We start from the raw sequence: 5649 nt of genomic DNA, 5'->3' as shown, positions 1-5649 counted from the left end.
ATCAAAAATTTACATCAAATGACTAGCTATCGAATCATTTTCTTCTCATTGCCATTATAGTTTATGATATAGTTAGAAGTAAAATCTGTATCAAAAGGTTTTATTTATCTATCAGAATTGCTTATTCGCACGTTGAAATTATACTGCTATACCTACATCATTATAAGTTATTGCTGCAGGATAAATATGAAATATTAATTGTAAAATATTAAATATTAAATGTTGAATATTAAATATTGAATATTAAATATTAAATATTAAAAATGGAACCTTAAATATTATATATTGAATACTAAATATTAAATATTAAATATTGAATATTGAATATTAAATATTGAATATTACATATTGAATATTAAATATTATATATTAAATATTGAATATTAAATTTTGAATATTGAATATTAATTGTTGCATTAATTGTTTGAGTGCTGACTGCCCCCTGCGGCGGGAGTCCGCGAGTAACGAATGCCATCGTTGAGGACACAGGCTGCCTTTTTAAATAAATATCAACATAAATTGCATTTATAGATTGCACTGTTATAACATTCTTTTGATTTTTGAACGTCTCGACGATCTAGCGAAAATTGTCCATAACATTTCTCAAGGGTTAGGAGTAAGCAAGTGCGTTTTCCATTAGCTACTGTGATTCAGAATACTCCGCCCATAATGTCCCCACTACGGCCAAGTGAGTTTTCCACTGGTACCAGTGATTCGTAGTTCTTCGGACAGAATGTCCCCACTACGTTAACAGCCGACTTGTTAGGGCTAGCAAAATTTTCGTATCTTCGCAATACTGGACCTGTTAGTTTCTTTTGTAACGTGGTCGTAGCAACAACGGAGTGCAAAGACATATTTCAAGTAATCGCAAATATCGCGGAGTAACAAGTGAACTTTTCAAGAAGCGTTCAGAAGGTGAGCCATCTTTCATTTTTCTGTTCTTCACTGTCGTTCGCTAAGAAATACACGTGTATCGTTCATAGGCTATTGAAAGAATCTCGAGCCCGAGTGAGGCGAAGAAAATTGATAAACGTTTATAAATATGTCCTTAGTCCACACGGCTAGCTTTTTTTAACACGTCACTTGTTTAATAATTCGATTATATGTTATTATATTAACGAAACAGTAACATCGACATATAGAGAAACATCTTTCGTTTTTTGTACAAAATATCGCGTGATAGTCAGTCGGCGCTCGATATCGTTAAAAAAGAAGAGTATAAAATTTTTTGTTTATTAGATGAAGGAAATTAATATGCAAAACAATGTTATTTGTTAGCATATACAATACGATAGTCAACTCTTGATATTAATGACGAAAAAAGGCAAGAGTAATTTTTTTATGCCACACTGTTTAGCTTATATGAACATATAACACTCATAAAAAATAAAATTTATTATATAATAACTATCGTCGAGCTTAAATAAAATATATCTTACGAAAGCGCGAGTCTCTCAACGTTACTCTTTACGAAAAGAATAAACCAAACGCAATGTAATTATTAACACTTAGCCAACCGCGCGCGCCACAGCGAGCTATACGCTATTTCCACCGCGCTCGGACAAGCAACCCATACGCTGTCCACCGTGCATTTTTTCAAGTATCGAGGATTAATTTTCACTACTTAAAAAACAATGAAGTTTAAAAATTATTTAAGTGGTCAGTTATATTTTGCGGTGATAATTTTATTTAACGATTTTACATATTGTTTATACAAAACATCAAATTGAAAGTATATTCAAAGTATAAAAAAATATAGGTAGAATTAAAAACATTAAAGATGACTAAAGATAAATAACACGATTTGAATATCTTTTTAATTAAGTTTAACGCCGCTAGATTGGTTAACAAAAAAAAAAAAAAAAAAACGCGTTGCTAATGTCAAAAGAGGGGATCTTCCCGTTCGGTCACGCAGCGATGTTCTTCGTAGAAGGAAAAACTCCCTATTATATTGGCTAAGTGTTAAAATCATTCGATTTCATCGACCGATAAGAAATTACAAAGTATAAATTTTACACAACATTCAATAACATAACACGTTATATTTTACAGGCCGAATTAGTTAAACCAGATGAAATTTCGGCGAATGAGTTACACAGACATGCAAATTCTTCGGCCGAAACTCCGGAAATCAATCAAATTCCAAAACTATCGGAGAATCCGATAGAATCAAAAGTGGAGATCAATCCGAATTACGATAGTTATCAAAAGGGCCGAGATGAGCGATCGCAGGCAACCGTTCCACGTCCACAGATCATTGAGAAATCGTTCGATATGTCGAGCATCGATTGTGACATACAAGTGGTCGAACTCAAGCAGAAAGCAGATGAAACAATGTATGAAGATTATTCATACAGATGCGAACCAACATCAACCACGGAAAAGCCAAAGTGCCAAAATCTGTCTAAGAGGCACATTGTCGATAAGTCTCATCCTGGAATCGAAAACGTGGTGGAGAAGTTGAATAAGAACGCAGCTGCTGCTTTACAGGAGACGGCACCCCAAAAAGTGGACGACTCGAAGGATAAGAATGCAGAAAATCTTCGTTCGAGGAAACATTCGGAAACGATACCGAGAAAACTAGAAAACGGTTTGAATGAACACATTCTGAGATCCTGCGAGAACTCTCGATTCATTGACAACTACGATATAGGACGAGAAATTGAGATATATTCTTCGGAGCATGACACGAGAAGCAGTAATGATAATATGGAGTTAAACGACGATAAAGAACCTGACGTGAACATGGATGTCTCGCCGCCCGAGGTCTGTGAAGTGCAAGTGCAATGCACTAACAATGACGCGGTGACTCCTAAAAAAGGGAAATTGGAATCGCTAGAAAACTCATTGTATACTGAAACTCCCAAATATCGATTAGTTGTTAATTCTAAACCGAGACCAAAAGTTGATTATAGTGTGTTGGGATTGCTGTCGAACAGTATTAAGCACTTGGAGCGCGTGAGATCCAACGGAAATAGAAGACATAAATTAGATAGATCGGTTATCAAGGGCAGGGTGCTTTTTCCTCCGGAAGAGACCCACACCAACAACATGAACAACTCTTTGGGGGTGTTATGCGATTCAAGAGAAAAACGATTTATGGAGAAGGTAGAGGATATAACTTACCGGAAGTCGAATCTGGAGAATTTCGATGATATATCTTATGCCGTTAGCTTACTGTTGAACCTGGCCAGAGCGAATAATGTCCCAGAAAATGAAAGAAAGACGTCGGACAAGAGAAAGTATGTGCAAGAAAATTTGCAAGATTTCGAGAGCCTCAAGAGGTTCAAAACCGATGGCGAGTTGGAAGATGAGGAATCTAAATACGACTCGCATTCCGAAGACGATGATTATGATAAACGGTACGATGAAAGTGAGCAGCAAATGCCAGTGTCTATTATAAACGCGAATAATAATACAAGTGGAAGCTTAGATTTTTCTGCTGAAAACGATATTTGTACCGATAACGAAGATAATGATATGTTAAATGACGCTCCCCTTGCTACTAGTACTCCTTGCCATAAAATAAACTACGAAAGAGAAGAAGACTTTGAAGAATATGAAAGAAAGATATACGAACAATTATACGGAATCAATCATATGAGTGAAATTTCTAGCAGCAAGGAATCTATTGATTTCTTGATTATTGATGATAATCTATCGGATTCTGATGCTGAAATGCACGATGAAAAGATATGTTCGGATGATAGAATGATGGAGAACGACGATGATAGCAGACATGAGGATAGAAGTCATATCTTGGGAGAACATCTTGATTGTCACGATTATAGAAATTTGCAAGGGAAACTCGACGCAAAGAAGTTTATCGCTAGAAAAAGACACATCGATAATGAGCCAGACTGGCCGAATATGGATGCTAAGGAACTTGAGATAAGAGTCAGGATGGCTGACATTCAAAGACAATATAGAGAAAAGCTGAAGGAATTGTCTAAATTGAATCGGAAGAAAGACAAGATGAAGATTCCTGGAAGACCGCGCAAGAAGAGACATTCTTCTAAGTGAGTCAAATTCTATACTCTATTATTAAATCATTTTAAATAGTAGATATAACGTAGATATAAATTTTGCTATTTCATATATTTATGTTAGAATGCATATGCTAAAGTATTTTTTTATAGTGTATCATGTATTAAATTGAACTTTTTAAAGTAGTAAACAAGAAAAAAGAAACATAGAATTTCCATTTCTAGCTTTGGGAAAATTTTCCCACTTCATACTTTCACAAACGAAGTCTTATATGAAATTCTTTATACGAGATTAATGTAAAAAGATTTTGTTTCACATTATTAACTTACTTTTTCACGTAGGATCGTTCCTTTCTCGTAACGACTAAGACAATTTTTATAGTTTGGAAAAAATATAGTTTGTAAACATATATATATGCAGAATACTTTTCTTACTGCAACATTTCTTGAATAATTTAATGGAAAAAATCTTGATTAAAATTTTAATAGAAAATCATTGAATTACCGTCAAAATGATTAATAAAACATGATTAATAATGTTTACAGTTCCGATAACGGTCTCCTCACATCCCTACCGACGTTACAAGCGACGTCTTCACCCCACAAATCTGCATCGCAATCGTCGGACGGAGCTCCGCAGCCATTAGCTTCAGCTGTCCTAGCTATGTAACGTGAATTTGGTAAAACTGGGTGAACAAATGAGCCACATTAAATTACTGGATAGTATACCAAGTATTCCTATGCCCGTTGCACCAGTTGCTTCGCCAATCACAGTACAACCATCAAACAAATTGCCGCAAGAGGACGACGAGAAAAAGGCCGGCCGGGAAAATCCAACATAAAATATCAAAAAAAGAAAACAACAAGAAAAATCAGAAGCAGACTATTAAATAATCAAAAATAACAGAACCTCAATAGCTTATATTTGTAGTTATAATTCATAATTTTAGAAGTTAGGACAATTCTGTTATTTTTGACAAAATTAGATACCAAATTAAAACGCAAGGAATTGTTAAAAACGAAAGAAATATGAAAAAAAAAATAAAAAAGAATTATTTTAATGATGAAAAATTACTTATCTGTAATGCTGAAATTAAAAATGTATATAATGTATATATAATAATAATAATATATATATGTATCATATCATGTATTATATAAATTTTAATATATATATAAACATAATATAATGTATCATATATATATAACATGTATATTAATCACATTGTAATGATAATTAAGATTTTTATCAATATACTTCTTATATATGATTTTTTATTAATTTTATTAATTCTTAAATTTCGAATATTTTTATGACATCAGTTTATGGTATCAGTTGGGGAGCATGAGGCGGGCATGGGTTTTCTGGCCGTAGGACCACGTCCCGGGAAACCCCGATAGATCTGATGCTCTCTTACAGTCGGGTGGCAGCAGGTCGGTGCCTCTGGCGCCCGTCAATTTTGCCGATCCGATGCGGAGAGTTTCGGAGAAGTTGGTGGGCCCATGACTGTCAAGACCACTCACCTCACCTTCTTGTGGGGCTCCCCGTCACCCTGCACCGGCTTTGACCGGGGCAGGGTGCGAAAGAGTGAGTGGCACCAGGACGGACTTTGTTGACGACCGCGGCGACAACAAATTATATATTACTATGGATTGCGACCAC

The sequence above is a fragment of the Bombus fervidus genome, unplaced genomic scaffold, assembly GCF_041682495.2.
Source record: "Bombus fervidus isolate BK054 unplaced genomic scaffold, iyBomFerv1 scaffold0020, whole genome shotgun sequence".
Taxonomy (NCBI): Eukaryota; Metazoa; Arthropoda; class Insecta; order Hymenoptera; family Apidae; genus Bombus; species Bombus fervidus.
The sequence above is the reverse complement of the archived record's forward strand: the minus strand, read 5'-3'. Positions refer to the sequence as shown.